Source organism: Ornithodoros turicata, chromosome 4 (genome assembly GCF_037126465.1).
Source record: "Ornithodoros turicata isolate Travis chromosome 4, ASM3712646v1, whole genome shotgun sequence".
NCBI classification, from domain to species: Eukaryota; Metazoa; Arthropoda; class Arachnida; order Ixodida; family Argasidae; genus Ornithodoros; species Ornithodoros turicata.
In genome coordinates, this window is record NC_088204.1 from 48,083,401 (window position 1) to 48,100,607 (window position 17,207).

General features: G+C 45.4%; 1 protein-coding gene and 1 long non-coding RNA gene across 2 annotated transcripts in view; both read right to left on the minus strand.

Moving 5' to 3' along the window:
• The window catches only part of LOC135391500 (ankyrin repeat and fibronectin type-III domain-containing protein 1-like), an 865,331-nt gene that overhangs the window by 665,329 nt on the left and 182,795 nt on the right, over positions 1–17,207 (minus strand). The window lies entirely within an intron of this gene.
• On the minus strand, positions 1,946–3,229 carry LOC135393114 (uncharacterized). Its single transcript, XR_010422459.1, has 3 exons — positions 3,002–3,229; positions 2,437–2,527; positions 1,946–2,013 (listed from the first exon to the last, which is right to left on the minus strand). It is a non-coding gene; the product is annotated as an uncharacterized LOC135393114 (long non-coding RNA).

Genomic DNA, 17,207 nt, shown 5'->3' on the forward strand with positions numbered 1-17,207 from the left:
TCACTAGTGAAAGGATTTTTTGAATATGTGCGGAACAGAGGTCTCGCGCAGTGATTTATCCAAACCCCCACCCCCGAATGTTTGACAATACACCCAATTTGTTTCCTGTGTACCAATGTGACAATGTAACTGCACCCCCAATTTTTTGCACCCCCCTCCCCCGGAGCTTGCTAATCAGGATAAACTACTGGTTTCGCGCCCGCTCTGTAGGTCACCTGCGTTCGTCGTTCTTTCGCAGTAGCTCATTTTATTCGTTGCAGAACACACGATGTACGATGAACGTGTTGGTTTGCTGAGCTCAAGATCGCGGGTTCAAACCGAACCGAGGACGGTAGACAGTGATGGGTAAAGTACCAGGAAAAGTTTTCGCAAACAACATGTACTTTAAATACAGTAAAAAGTCCTGCCAGTGCTAATTACTTTAAGTAAAGTAGAAAGTAGAGTATGTAAATGTACTTGAAGTACTTACCAAATACCCTCGAATACAACGTGCTGTATTCATGCCGAGCCTTTTAACTCTTTACATAGAGTAGTAGACTAATATGCACACACATATGTTCAAATGCAACCTCTCAGACAAACAACACACGGACGCTATATGCATGAGAAAACAACGTGCAAGAGCACTTTGAGGCGTGCCAATTTATCGGCTCGGATAGCATTGCGAACTGGCTAAAATAGGCCGAGTTCCAGTGCTGTGAACACCACGATAGAGGCCGCGGTGACGGGCCGGATGCGGTGTCGGCTGTCCCGAAGCGACCTAGCAAGGCTCACAGAAGGATGCTTGAAGCACTTGAACGGAAAGTACAGCGAACTGTTCTTCAAGTAAAGTAGAAAGTATTATGCAGCAGAATTACTTGAAGTAAAGTAAAGGTGCCCCAAAAGGTACATTAGGTACTAAAGTACCGAGTACTTGAAGTACTGCCCATCACTGACCGTATAGCAATGTGGGTGAGGTAAACACTGCGCACGTGTTCCGACGCACGTCAAAAGAACCCCAGGTGGTCGAAATTATCTGTTTTCCTATTCTGCCGCACGTGCAACATGTTGCCACACTGGGCAGACAACGTGTCACATCACGGCACCGTTATTATTATTATTATTATTATTATTATTATAAGGATGTGCATACAGGGTGCATCACGTAATTCTGAACAGAATTTTATTAAGTTCGCGCTTTGTTTTTCTTTCGGAAAAGCCGTTCTATACTATTCCGATGGTGCCTACTGAAAGGTAGTGGCGTATCAGTAATTAGTGCAGCCGTTAATTAACTTTCATAATTAATCTTTATAATTAGTGAAAATAGGTTGGCCGCGCAATTGCAAACTTGTACAGTACAACCCTGAGGGTCTAGTCCATTAGAATCGGACCCGCAACGCTTTTCTGTGCCCTAGTAAAAAATATGCAAAAATGTACTATTTTCGAGGGGGCGCGAGTTCCGCGGCCGCTTTTTCGATTGTATCTCATTACGGCCGAAGTCTCATTACGGCCGATGTCTCAATACGGCCGAAAGTCTCAATACGGCCGATAATCCTTTAATCCCCAAGTGTCTCATTACGGCCAAAGTCTCAATACGGCCGAAGGCAGTCTCATTACGGCCGAAGATGTCTCATAACGGCCAAATGTCAAAATGTGTATTGTAACCTGCATTGATATGCAATGTCGCAGCCAGGTATGGATATATATTCAGCAGGGTATAAGCCATGCACTGTGCCCTTAGGGCCCTTATCATATTTATATACACATATTGCGAGACAAACGGTATGTTATCATACCACAGCACAATGCAACATATTGTGTAATGTGTGCTCCCACAAGGTAGTGTAGGCTGTGAAGCAGGTTACTATGTGGAGTTAGCTACTTGTAGAGAGCTAGATGAATATTGGCTTTGTTGTGACGCTTTTGGAGCCATCCTACAGTCACTGGCCAAGACAGAACACCTATCTCAGTCGATGTCAGTTTATTTCCATTCGCCTTACAATGATACAATTCTTGCTTCTGGAATGAGTAAACCTGCAAGAAGCGATGAGCAACCATGAATAGGCTAGAATATTAAAAAAAAACAACAACAAGCATTTGTCTCTACATGGCTCGTTTTAATGTGCATAAGCTGCACACGTGTTGATACGCGTCTGCTATTTCATACAAGGTTAACATAAATATTCATTTAGACAAAAGAATGACAAGCCTTAAAAATGTGACTTCCAGGTAAACACAGAGCATGACCATGATATGAATATAGGTTCAGTAGTTCATTCCCTTAATGGAAACATGTGAATATCAAATAGTAATACATTACAATTCATGAAATGATGCATGCATAACTTTCCATTTCTGGTTTCTTTTTTATAAAAGTAGTGCACGAATTAACATTCGTGCACTACTACAAAATTTCTCACTTCACAACAGAACCTTATGATGATCTTAACAGCTCACCTCTTCGCCAGGACTCCCTGGGCAGCAACATCCTATTAGCCATGTTGTTGTTTTTCTTTTTCGGAATCTTTCGTGCAGCCACATACCATGCCTGGAATGGAAAACCAGCTATAAATAACAGTGTATTTGAATGACTTCCTCTTGAAGTATTTATTCTAATCAGATATGCTTTGTGCCTACTATGGTGCGCGAAGGCACGTAAGTACAACATTTGCAGATGTTCGACGTAAGCATTTCTTGGAGATCAATTCAAGTACGCCGACTTGCGCTTTTATTTTTGAAGAAATACGACGACAAATTTTAACAAATGAAATATGGCTCACAATGATACGAGTAAATGCTGCTGTACGGTGATGCATTATCGGTATCTTATCGTCTTCGAATAAATTTGTTGTTCCTAAACGCGCAACCAACTAGAAACGGCGCAAACCTACGAACGGATACCGAGTTACATCTATTACAGGCACTTCAGCTGTTTTGATTAATTTAAATTACTCTTATGAGAATCCAACTATGTGTGGACAGCACACTACTAAGACAGGCAATCTACGAAAGCATTACTCACCAGAATTCCTGCTTGACTTGGTCTTGGTCAACACTGCGCGATATACGTTGGGGCTGTGGCGATTCATTCAACTCGATTTTTACCGGAACAACAGGCGCTGCTCGAAAGACAACGACGGAAAATAGAGAGCCGCTATAAAGTCCGCTAATTTGCACATTACAGCACTACAAAGCGATATATGAACACATCGTAAACAGCAACCACTCGCTCACACACACAAGAAACGAGGTACCCAACGTTGCCAGACACCATCCGAACGCCGAAGTGAGAGTAGCAAAACAACAAGATATCAAAACACGAAAGGAAGAGTATTGATCCCCCCTCCTTCTATAGCATGCAAAACGTGATTTGCGCTGAGATGAACATATATGTTCATGACGCGAGTAATTTTCACTTTTCACTGATCCAAAGGAGGTCACGTGGGATTACTCGACGTTTGCGAAATCAACAATGAAAATGGCGAAACGAAACTTGTGAATCGTGCATTTGCTCTTCATGGTAGCTGCCAAAAAATCGAATCAAACTTATGGGACACTGGATTACAGGTATGTTGGCATCTTTTTCATTCCTGCATATCATTACACTATGCGTGAATACATGGTGTCATGTCATGGGTGTCATGTCTCACGATGCTGGGGAAGTAGTTGCAAGGGGAAGTGTGCATGGTTCTAGACTTTTAATTTTTGATCGCGTAATCGAAATATCGGCACCTCTCGCATTGTGGCTTGCATGTGACCAACCAAGTGCTGTTCCCTTACTAGCGCTTCCTACAAACGACAAAACGAAACATGTGGGAATGTATATTTTTGATTACTCATATGTAACAAGAAAATGTATCGTTTTCAGGTTGCTGCCACTACTCCATGTGCCCGCAATTGTCTTGCGTGTATGATTACACTAACGGCGTCGCCCACCACGGCGGAAGTGTTTTGCGTACACGCGTTTCAGCATGAAGCCTGCAGGTAACATCTGATGTTTACCCTTCGGATATTCTGAATTTACATATTGTAGCTTAGAAGAATTCCGAATGCCCAGAGTGACACACACTTTTAACATTGTGACATCAGTGCAATGGCATAAGCTCTAATGTAGTGCCCCACGAAAATGAACAAGGGGTAGTGGTTTATCCAGAATCCCAAGCACGAGAAGGGTGTTGGAAAAAATTGTTGGAATAGTTACGTCATTACAGCTTAACATATCATTACAGACATATCTGAAGCTGAAATCGCAAGGGCACCCCCTGTAGGGGGTGCACAGGCAAAAAAGTTAGGGGGGTCTGGATAAAGCACTGACGAGGGGGACTCCTCCACCCCATGTCAAGCCTCATAAAACACCTCCTGAAATAGTTTCCTGGCTATGCAGCTGCATTGTTATGACGTAATTGTCATTGTTGTCCATAATTCTTGAATATGTTTCGAATATATGAAAAAAAAGTCTGCTTGACAGCATATGTCTTATAGTCATCATCAAACAAGAGCATATGTCATTTTGTTCAGTGGCTTACGTACTTTTTTGTAAATTTCAGGTGGACATAAATTGTAGAAGGCCGCTAGTGGGGGAGAAGATCATGGTCATGGTCATGTGACTCCTGGAGCTCCCAGTGGGCTCCCTTGTGGACAATGCTCACTTTGCTGAACACACACACACACACAGTTTGCTCACAGAACCAACGAGTAGGATGTTGCTTGAATACTGAGAGAAAATGGCGTAACACATACAAATATCGTGTGACACATATGACAATAAAAACATTTTTCACGAGGGATGCATGAAACACTGTCGCAATATTGTGTGCATGAACCATTGTGTGTGACACAACCCCTGGGGGCACACCGCCTCGGACACATTTTGGGAAGCATAAAACACAGTATATACAGAGCTACTATGGTGGATGCTTCTTTTTTCTTTTTGGCCGTTATGAGACATCTTCGGCCGTAATGAGACTACCTTCGGCCGTATTGAGACTTTGGCCGTAACGAGACACTTGGGGATTAAAGGATTTTCGGCCGTAATGAGACTTTCGGCCGTAATGAGACTTCGGCCGTAATGAGACTCGGGCCGTAATGAGATGTTACCGCTTTTTCCTACCGCTCTCTCGCTCTCAACCTTTCTCAACTGACATCAGGCTGTTCCTCAAAGCGGGGGGCACCCCCGCGTCCTGGTCGATATCGTTATTTTTGTTTCGTTAAAAAGTGGTAGAACGTACACTCTTATCGAGTAGCCAAACCAGTGATTTTATATTTGCTACCTGCGTGGATTTTGGAAGTTATGGATTGACAGTCTTATCGCCTGACACTTATCGGATGAAATCGCGAACTGTGTCTTGGGGGTTTTGAGCAGATCAAACCAGATAATGACGGGAACAAAATGAAAGGCTGCATTTTCGTGATAACGTAGGCTGAGGAACGGAATTGCTGTTCTCCCTCACACTCACTCATGGGGACAAAGCGGGCTGTTCAATGCTTTGAGGAACAGCCTGATGCCAGTTGAGACACTGAGATGGGGAGAGGAGAAGGTGGCCGCAAAACCCGCGCAGCGCTCGAATATTTTGCATCTTTACTAGAGCACAGAAAGGCGCTGCAGTTTCGATTCTTGCTGGGTAGACTCCTCAGGGTTGTGCTCTACAACATTACAATTACAGAGTCAACCTATTTTCACTAATTATCAAGATTAATCATGAATGTCGATTAACGGCTGCGCTAATTACTGATACACCACCATCTTTGAGTATCACCCATCGGGAATAGATATGTTCAACAACTTTGGCGAAAGAAAAACCAATACAGAATTTAATAATATTCTGGTCAAGTCTTACGTGACGCACCCTATATATATGTAAATATATTCTGAAATAAACACACCGCAGAGAGAGAGAGAAAAAAAAAAGGGAGGTCACCTCAATGCTTCTTTAAAGGCTCCTCGCGCAGGATAAGAGTTTCCCTTTCTGAATAGAATATTTATTTCAGTTGTTTACCTCCCTTTCTAGCCACGAAAGTTTCCCTGCGTTGATCGAAGACAAGGCGTCGTCCTTTGCTGGAGCGCAATTCTGCGTCATCCTGTATCGGCTAAGCAAGGCTACTAAATTTGTCGTTACTGTTCGCGCAGCAGGTCCACACATACAGTATCAGATAGGGTAGTAGTTGGGTGGATCTGTGGCGTAGCCAGAAAAGGGTTGGGGGGGGGGGGGGTTCAAACCGGCGCCGAAACCATACCTTTGAGAGTTCATTTTGGAGAGGGAAACGAGGGTGAAGTCCTCCTCCCCCATATAAAGTTCCCATAGAACCCCTCCCGAAACATTTTTCTGGCTAAACTACTGGGGTGGATAGTACCTATTCGGGTGAATTTCGTCTTCTACTTTTTACTTCTACGTCTTCGTTTTCACTCTGCGGACGACACGTACGGATGAAAAATGGGGTGGCGGGGCCCTCAGAGCGAAAGTTCGGGGAGGGGGGGGGCTTGCCCCCCTCCTTCCGACGCCCCTGCATTCAGTTCCATCTGTGTGGTCCCTGTGCACATTGTTCACATCCTCTGAGCACTAAGAAGCTCGTTATGTCTTCCTTGTGGAGATAGGCTATCCTCACAAGGATCGTACTGCTTAAGTACGATTGTCGCTGGTGATTTGATGTTTTGTGTCATAAACGGAACTCTGGTCATAATGCTGTTCTTTTTCATCCTTTTCTCGTGCTACCATCATTTTTCTATCAGGCCTCACATCGGTTCACAGCACTGGGCCCCGCGCTTGCCTTGAGACGGACCTGTATTTCGTAGATGCAGGCGAGCTGGTTGGCAAACTCCATAGCGCGAAAGCCTGAGTTTGAGCACACACAGAAGGACGACACTAACACAGGATGCCAAGTATACTATGCTATCCCCTGAACCCTTATTATCCCCTGAACCGTCAGGAGAAATGGCGGGGAATAGTGTTAATAGTTAGTTAATAGTGTCATGAGTTAGTTAATAAAGTATAAGTGTTAATAGTTAGTTGATAGTGTTATGAGTTAGTTAATAGGGTATAAGTGTTAATTGTTACATGGTCATAACATGATGACATTGTAACTAGGAGGTAAAAGTAGGACGGGATTAGACCAGCTTACTGCAGAAGCTGCACTTTTGACGTCACAAACACAAATGTGGTTTCGCTTTACTTTGGTGCCCAAGTCTTATACGGACAATGACGGATGAAGACGAATTATCCCGGCTTTGAAGAACGAATCGTCAGCTCGGATTGATCTGGAATCAAGCTTGAATATTGGTACATGACGCTAAGTGTAGTTGAACCAGGCAAGTGAACCTTGCAACACATCTTTCGTTCGCAAGGAGCATCCGGAAGCAGACTAATTGAGTTCATATTCCATCACCGCTGTCACTCCCTCAGAGGGAACCTCATTTCCGGTAGGTTTCAGCCTTTTGTTCTATGTCACGGCATATCGATTCCTCTTGGCATCCTTGCTTTCCACAAGGCAGTGCCTCACTATGTCATCGTATTGTTCTAGATTCTGGAATACAGTGTTAGAGAGTGTTAATAGACCGTTGATAACATCACCGTGAAGGTATAGCGTACCTACCGTGACCAATGGCAGCGTGCATGACTCATGTTCTTATCAGTTGATTGGATACGGTACTTCGGAAGCCACGTTTCCAGTGGTCTACTGACACTCACTATTGTTTTATATGTGCGCTATTTTAATTAGACAGCCATAACGTTTTGCAAATACGCACCGGTTAAAATTACCTCACGTACAAGGTGTTTCCCCTTACATATAAAACCGTTGTCATTATTTGCTTTGAAGAGCGTTGGGTTAACCTAAGACGAAGTGCAAGAGCAGGAGCCAGCAGAGGACCACAACGTTCCCTCCTCAGAAGAAAACTGCCAGCCATCCCTTTTCCGCCACTCTGGCACTGTCCTTTTATGGCCACCGTTAAAAGAATGGTATGTACTAAATATTAAATAAAGATTATTTATCTTGAATTGCAAATGATGATGATGATGATGATGATTCAGGTTTTCCTGGCGCATAAGCGACGAAGGCCATAATGCGCCAAGACAATGGTAATAAAAGTACAAGTTAAAAGTATAGTGATTTAGTTAAAACAAGACTTTACAGTTACAGTACCAAATGACATAAAAATCAAATAATAAAACTACAATGCAGTTAAAATGCCAATGTCTTGAAAGAAGTTAAAAACCCGTTCAAATGGTAAGAGAGCCTCATCCCCCAGCAAAAGGGAGGGATGTAGAGGTGTATGGTATGTGTACAGCTCGTGAAAATGGTGAAGTCTGTGTGTATCGTATGATGGACATGTAATCAGCATGTGAAGGACAGATTTCGTCTCGTTGCATTGCATGCAATGCGGAGCCTCTTCATTGCGGAGGAGGTGGCTGTGGGTCAAATGCGTGTGCCCAATCCTCAGCCTGGCAAAAACAACTTCATGAAGACGACTGTTAAAAATTTCTGTCCGTTTTACAATGGTGGGCTTAACTAGATGAAGTTTGTTGCTGCGCAGTGTATTCCAGTGCTGTTGCCATTTGTTATTTATGACCCTCATAAGTGTAGGTCGGAGATCTTGAAAGGGTACATCAAAACGACTGACCTCAGATGAAAGAGCAGCTGTAGCAGCTGCATCAGCGAGTTCATTCCCGGCTATACCCACATGACTGGGTACCCAGCAGAATGTCAAAGATAGGCTCTTTTTTATTACCTTAGCAGCAAGGCACTGTGCCTTCTGCACAAGGAGGTTTTTGGACATCACTATGTTGCCTATTGCTTGAAAAGAGCTCAGAGAATCTGTGTAAATGACTGACGACTTGGTGTGACTTTCTAAGATGAAGTTCAGTGCGAGGATTATTCCGTATACTTCGGCATTAAAAACTGAGAGCATGTGAGGTAGACGATATGACTGTGTGCGTCCATCGGTTACCATTGCGCATGAGACTGAGGTGCGTGTTTTGGAACCGTCAGTGTAAAAAGCTCTGTGTTGCCCAAGACTCTCTTTAAGGGACTCAAACTCCTGCTGGAGCACAACAGGTGGTGTGTCATGTTTCTTGAACATAGACAGGGAACGATTAAAACATGGAGGAGATTGCCAGGGCGGGACCCGTGGGCTAGCCTGCACTACGGTGAAATCATTATGTGGGAAATTGTAATCCTCACATCCCTGAAGAACACGCATGCTAAATGGGGGAATAACGCTGGGCTTATTAAGAAAGAGCTGCTTGAAGCGTGTGCCTTCAACAGAGGAAATGGCTGGGTTATTGGGATACCCTTTTACCCTCGAAGAATATAAGACAGATAAGTAAAATCTTCTTCTTTCGAGCGACCATTCATTGCTCTCAACATAGAGGCTTTCCACTGGCGACGTGCGGAAAGCACAAGTTATCAGACGCAGTCCCTGGTGATGCACTGGGTCTAATATCTTCAGGACAGATTTCCGAGCAGACCCAAAAACAACACATCCATAGTCCAGTCTAGACCGAACTGTGGACACATAGATCCTATGTAGAGTGTCACGATCGGCCCCCCAAGATTTGTGGGACAGCACTTTCAAAAGGTTTAGGGACTTAATGCATTTAGTTTTAAGGTTCTTGATGTGTGATAAGAATGTCAGTTTGCTGTCAAGGATGACCCCAAGAAATTTGTGTTCGCTTTTAATAGTGAGGTTCTGTCCGGTCAGCTTAAGAGTAGGTGGAGAAAACAGTCCTCTGACCCTCGAGAAGTGAACGCATACCGTTTTCTCATGTGAGAACTTGAATCCATTCTCACGGGACCATTTTGTAAGCTTATTTAGAGTTAGTTGCACCTGTCGCTCACATGTTGCTAGATTCGTGGAAGAGAAAGAAACCTGAATGTCATCCACATATAATGAATAAGACATGGTAGGTGGGATTATGCTAGTTACTGAATTGATTTTCACCAGAAACAGAGTGACGCTAAGGACGCATCCCTGCGGCACCCCGTTTTCTTGGATGAAAGGACGGGAGAGTGTTGTTCCAAGCCGTACTCGAAATGTCCTGTTTTGGAGGAAGTTTGTTATACACCTAAGAAGGCGTCCCCTGATTCCAAAAGAGTACATGTCTTGTAGGATACCATACCGCCAAGCGGTGTCATACGCCTTTTCAAGATCGAAGAACACCGACAGGCAGTGCTGTCTACGGACGAAAGCTTCACGGATCATTGTGTCTGCTCGTACGAGGTGGTCAGTTGTGGAACAACCCGCGCGAAAACCACACTGCAGTTGAGAAAGACATTTGTTCTCCTCTAGGAAATGGACCAGCCGAGCATTGACCATACGCTCAAACGTTTTGCCGATGCAGCTGGTGAGAGCGATGGGTCGATAACTGGCCGGGCTTGAAGGTTCCTTTCCTGGTTTTAACAAAGGAATTACAGTAGAAATTTTCCACGCTGAGGGTAATAGACACTGGACCCAAACCTGGTTAAAAAATTGGAGTAAAACATCTTTGGATGCCTCAGACAGATGGCTCAGCATGGAGTACATCACCCTGTCTGGGCCTGGTGAAGCTCTAAGGAACGATTAAGTTCTACTTTGGTGAAAGGCTGATTATACATCAGACTGTCTCCACAATGCATTGAAATTTTCTTCTTCTCTGCACTACGCTTAATTTTACGGAACTCATTGGTGTAGTTAGAGGAAGAAGAAACGCTTTCAAAATGCTCACCGAGAGCATCGGCTTGTTCCTGTAAGCCTTGACATGGCTGACCATTAACTACTAAAAGAGGGGTAGCACGGCTCATGTTTACACCTCTGATCTTATGAAGTCGATCCCAAATAAGTTTAGAAGGTGAGTAGGAAGATAGGGAGGACACAAAACTGCGCCAAGAGGACCGCTTTGCTTGCTTGCGCGTCCACCTGGCCTTGGCTCTCGCCTTTTTAAAGAGAAGAAGGTTTTCACTCGTTGGGTATCTTCGAAATCTACCCCACGCACGATTTTGGGCTTTTCGTGTTTCTCCGCACTCCTTGTTCCACCAAGGTTTCGGTCGCTTTGGCAAACGACCGGAAGTTACGGGAATACATTGTGTTGCTGCGTCTAGGATGACATTGGTAATGACACGGTTTGCTTCGTCAGTCGTCATCCTAGTAACAGGGATTAAAGAGAGGTTGCATTTATCAGAAAAAGTGTTCCAATCGGCTTCATGAAGTTTCCACCTAGGGGGGCACGTTGTCAAGATATCTACTTGAGGCATATACTTCAATACTACTGGAAAGTGATCACTTCCCAATGGATTTTCTTGCACTGCCCATTCTAAAACATTGAAAGGAGATGGACTACAGAGAGACAGATCTAATGCCGAGAAAGACTGTGTAGCGGAGTGTACATACGTAGGTGCCCCTGTATTCAAAAGACAGATGGATGATGAGAGCAAAAATTTCTCTAACATCTTGCCCCGACAATCAGTCCTTGTACTACCCCAGAGGGGATTGTGCGCATTAAAATCGCCTAAGAGAATGAAAGGGGTTGGTAGTTGGCTGCATAAATCTTGCATGTCCTTTTCTGTAATGATTGCTGTTGGTGGCAGATAAATGGAGCAAATGGTGACTATTCTGTCGAGGCACACCTGCACCGCGACAGCCTCCAAATCTGTAGCGAGATTAACTGCCTTGGCTGGAATAGATGCTCGTGTGACAATCGCCACACCACCGGATGCGCGAGTTGTATCATTTCGATCCTTTCGAAATATGTTGTGTCTGCGTAAAGGAGTTGGGGCGCTTCTATTCAAGTAAGTTTCTTGGAGACAAATGCATGCTGCATTGTAAGTATCGAAAAGATCATGAACATCATCCAGGTTTGAAAACAAGCCGCGGCACTTCCACTGGAGGAAGTGGCTCATAATAGTGGCTACTCCAAGTAGAAGGAGAAGGGAGCGCAGCACTTGGTTACGCCGACTAAGAAAAACTTGTTCCATTTAGGGAGGTTGAACCCTTCGCAGGGGTTGCTTCTGCGATTCGCCTGTCTTTGAACCTCTTCCTCTGCCTTTTTCCCTTTTTTCTTTACCTTGTATATCAGGGAGGCTTGATGATGACTTTTGCGACATTCTGTCGTCATCATCTACCTCCATGCTTTGCAAGCCCTTTTGGGAGGTGGCTTTTACGCCCCCGTCCCAAATCGACTGTACGCCATCGACCTTTGAGCAGGCCGTGGCGGCTTCTTTGTGGCCAGTTGGACGGCTGGCCTCCGTTATAGCAGGGGACACCTGAGTGTCTCCAGCTTTCTGTTGGGGAGTGTCGAGTGGAGGCTCAGGACCCGGAAAACAGGTCTGCGTCTCCACATACTTCCTCAGTGGTGCCACTCCCCTGCGCACCACGTCGGAAAAGCTACCTTTTTTGTGAAAGTCGAGCTGTGCTCTCGCTGCTTTGTAATATATGTTCTGTTCTGTCTTGATTTTTAGTATCTGTTTTTCCTCTTTCCAACGTGGACAGGCCCGAGAATATACTGGGTGGCCACCGTCACAGTTCGCGCAATGGAAGTCATTAGTGCATGAGTCAGGAGCGTGTTCTTTTCCTGCACATTTGGGACACACCAGGTGTCCTCGACACACTTGAGAGCTGTGGCCAAAACGCTGGCACTTGAAACAACGGCGAGGATTAGGGATAAATGGTCTTACATGACAGTTCACATAACCGGCTTTGATGCTTGAAGGAAGTGTGTGCAGTTTGAAAGAAAGGACAATATGTTTTGTGGCAATTTCCTTGCCATCTCTTCGCATGACTATTCGTTTTGCGGAGACAACACCTTGGTCTTTCAACCCTTCTTCAACCTCTGATTCAGTGCACTCGATTAGCTCATCTTCTGAAATGACTCCTTTAACAGTGTTCAGTGTACGGTGTTCTGTAATGGTTACCGGCATCTCTCCAATATTCTTTAGCGACAAGAGTGCTGTACTTTGTTTCTTGTTGTTCACTTCGACCTGGATGTCCCCTGTACTCAATTTCTTTGCCTGAAAAGCCTTTCCTATCACCTGTTCAAGTGACTTTGCGACTGTAAATGGAGATACTTTAGACACAGGTTTTGTTTCATTATCCGAGTGGATAATCAGGAACTTGGCAAACCAAGGTTCTGGACAACTTATATCAAGAAAATTCAATGGTCTTTCCTCGGTGCGGCTCCGTTTTAGGTGCCGATCAGTTCTTTTGGAGTTGATATTATCCATAAAAAGATACAGGTATGTTCAGTGCAGCAGATGTGTCGCCCACCATCGAGCCCAACTGAGGGAGTGTGCCCTGCACCCTAACACTTGTCTCTGCACTATACCCAAGTGCAGCTTCAATGAGAGATTGAAAGAACTGCCCAAGGTTGACCCTTGCCGCCAAAGAAGGTGAGTAAGGAAAGAGAGGGAGGAGGAGGAGATGAAAGGAGGAAGTAAGGAAAGGGGAGATGGCGACTAGCTGAATAGTCCTGCCGGGCCTTCCAGGACCACCCGTCTATGGGAAGCAGGGGCCAAAGCGGTGTGTTGCTTTCCCGGAGGGGCCCCGAAGGGTCCTAAACAACCTCCGGGTCCGCTCAACCACCAGGATCCCCCTTTCCCCAGACACGGGAAGCCACGCACAGCTATACGTGCGGGTCTCCCTCCTGCGGCGACCCAACCGTGAGTGCAGGAGAGGGCTACTGCGGCTGCTGCCGGGCGATGGGGGCGCCAAGTTCCCGACGCCGGGAATTGCAAATCAAAACAGATGTTGAGTCATTGGAAATTGGGGTCAGTGTGAGGCACGATCACGAGTGAATGCGTGTCGTGTTGGCGAGCGGCGTCAGGGCTAAGGACCAGCGACGTACCGACTGAGCTACACCTTCCTACCGTCCTCGGCCAGGATTGATCCCGCGACCTTCAATTCAGCAAGTTAACACGCTACCGACTGAGCTACCGATGCCGGCGGCCAATGTGGATTTTGTCGAAGCGCACGTCGGGTGGCGGCCAATGGGCGTAATGGTGTGGCGGCGCACCTTTGCACGCTGACATGCCAAGCAGTACCGTGTCCTGCTCCGAACGTCCCGATTGATCCCAGGCCAAATATAGCGATCTTGCAGGAACTTCTTAGTCGCTCGCATTTCAGGATGGGCCAGATTGTGCAGGGCGTTGAAATCTGCATGCCTGAAGGGTCGAGGAACGAAAGGTCGTGGTGTTCCCGTGAAAACGTCGCACATAAGAGAGAGACGACAATAAGGGTGCGGGACACGCATGGAACAAAAGGCTGCCGGTCGGGCAGGCCCGCAGTGCCCGCAACTCTTGCGTCGGCGCAATGACACGGAGTCAACTGGAATTCGTGGTAGAGTGGGTGAAACAGCGGCAATGTCCATGCGTGACAAGTCATCAGCAGCGGAGTTGTCTTCCTCCGGAATATAGCGGATATCATCGGCAAATTCTAAAATATAAGCAAGGTTTAAGGTTTAAGTTAAGTTGAGTTGAGTTGAGTTAAGATAAGGTAAGTTACAAACAAAAAGAAAACCACTGGAGACTTCCTAAAATTTAATAAGGTACAAGCTTTCGCGCAGAGCCTTGGCTTCTTCAGGTACAAGAAGTACTTAACACCTGCATATTAGAGGTCAATTGTTTATGTCTTTGTCACCCTCTCAGTTTCTTTCCTCTCAGTTTTGCCACGTGACTAGTTTGTCATACATACGAATTGCTGTCTTAAGTACTTCTTGTACTTGAAGTAGCGCAGGCTGTGCGCGAAAGCTTGTACCTTACTAAATTTTAGGAAGTCTCCAGCGTTTTTCTTTTTGTTTGTGAATTCCCCTTGTGGACCGACACTTCTGTCATTTTCTTCTCTGTAAGGTAAGTTAGTAAGTTAAGGTAAGGTAAGGTAAGGTCACCAATTTGTAGCTGCGCTACAAGAGAAACAGAAGATCATGTTGGAGAGTAATTGTTCTCAGGCTGGAACATACAAACAGATAAACAGAAAAGAAGTCTGAAGTTGCCTGGGAATATGACCAGTTGAGGTACGGGACTTGAACGACGCATTTCTCCATTACCGGTAGAGCGCCTTGATCAGTTCGACCACGTTTGCATCTGCTTTCCGACGGGTTACCAAGGGTCTCATTTGACTGACGGGACACTCTCTTCTACATTTCTTCTCATTTACGTGGTCTTCTTCCAGCGTAGTCAAATTGGTCAGGGCCCTCTTTCGGTAATCGAGAAATGCGTGGTTCAAACCCCGCCACTGTCTGGCTTTTTCAATGACAGACGTACTTCAACTGTTCAAGGCAGAAGATGTTTAATACTGAATGATGGCGCTCTCTCGGAATTCGCGCTCGTAAGGATTGTCGAGCAGATACTGTCGATGGCGACGCTGCTACACCTTAAATCCCTGGTTTCGATCTCATCCTGGTATTTTATGGTATTTTAGGTGGATAAGTTTTGATCGCAGGTAGTGTACGAGGTTTGCAATCAGCTTGATCACACTAAGTTCCCACAAGAACAACTTTGTCCATTTTCCATCTTTCATCCCCACTGTTAATACGAGGGATTCGGCTTGACATGTTGAAAGTGCTATCGGTTGCCGTCTTGTTGTCTTCCAACTGATAGCACCTTCCCATATTGTATGGACACCACGCACTACTAGACTTCCCACTTTCGTGTTCGTTCCAGCTTGCATCCGTATAACCAACTACTGAAGATCACAAGCAGTGTATGTAATTCCGGCATTTTTAGTTGCGCTCAGATATCAGAGTACTCGTTTTGCCATTTTCCAGTGGGATTTTTTTTTCAATTCCGTGTTAGCGCCGCGAAGCAACTGTGGCTATGAGCGACGTACAGATGTGGACGGGTGGAGAGAGGACAGTCCAGTGGGATAGATTGTAGCAGTTGGTGAAATGGCTCAAATTGTTCATAACGAAAGCTATGTCTGGCCCAGTCGCTTGGAGAGGTGGACAGATCTTTGCCCTCACCTCAGGTTTTACCAGCAGAGGCTTCTCCTCACATCACCTCAGATTCCTTCCTAACAATTTTCCTCACCTCCCTTCACATCAATCCCGTTGCTGAAAAAAATTCTCATTTCACCTAATCTCAATCTTATTCTGAAAATATCCCTCGCCTCACCTCAATGTTCTTCGTATAATTTTTTTCTTCGCCTCCATCTTGTTGTTGTTTTTGCAGGGAACTCCCTGTCTCGTGTGTAAGACCTACGTTTAGTCCGGTTATATCTCATATGGCCCGAGTGTGCATAAGGCCCAAATGACCAGAACGCCCAAATGTTCATAAGACCCGAAAAGAAATTGGGCCTTTTGAGCATTTGGGTCAAATGAGCAGGGCAGGATAAGGTGTCCAGAAGGCTCTAATGCTCAGAAGGCCCAAATGGTCCTATGGCCCGAAAACCAGGAAGGCATCAGATTGACCGGTGAGGTCATGGAACCGCAAACAACAGAAGCGAGAGAGCGGCTGGTTTGTCCCTTCAGATGACGCACCCTGGAAGTCGCTGAGAAGGCCTATTAGCTTAGCCCTGGACTGGCAATCCAGAAGATGTGGGTTCGACTCCTACAGCTGGCTAGCCTTTTCAGTGACTTTCATCTTTCATCGTTCATTTCTTAGGCAACTTGAGGCCTTGTATGTATTTGTCCCTTCTATGTTGTTCCAGCCTTAGAACATCAGTTCTCTCATGTTCAACAGAAGCGTACTTCCCCATTCAACTAGGCCAGCCCCAACCTTCCCTCACCTGAAAGAAAGGCTTCTGTTGCCTCAGGGTCCCAAAACTTGCACTGATAAAAGTACCGTATTTTTCTGTGTATAAGCGCCGTTATACGCTTAAAAAATTTTTCTGAAGAAGTCCTGCGCGTCATCTAATGTCATCATATGCGCGTCATCATCCTGCGCAGGGCTTCTTCAGATAACTTTTTTTGTTATATATAACGGCGCTTATACACAGAAAAGTACGGTACTTTTAACAGTGCGAGTTACGAAATTTGGTGACGGAATAAACGATCTCGGAAAAAATGGTTCCCGAGGGGTTAGAGCAGAAAAAACGGTCTCATGCGTAGGCATGGTTTGCTACGTTCAAACCCCTCCCGAAATCGTACATTTGGTAGCTCGGTTGGGATAGGGAAACGAGGAGTAAACCCTTCTCCCCTATGCAAATTTCCTCCTGAACCCCTTCAGAAATATTTTTTCTTGTTACGCTACCGCCGTGTCCGGCTTGGTTACCTTCGCAGAAAAAGCGGTACTCATTGTGCGTCATAGCAGTATTCCAGAGAAGGTTTTAA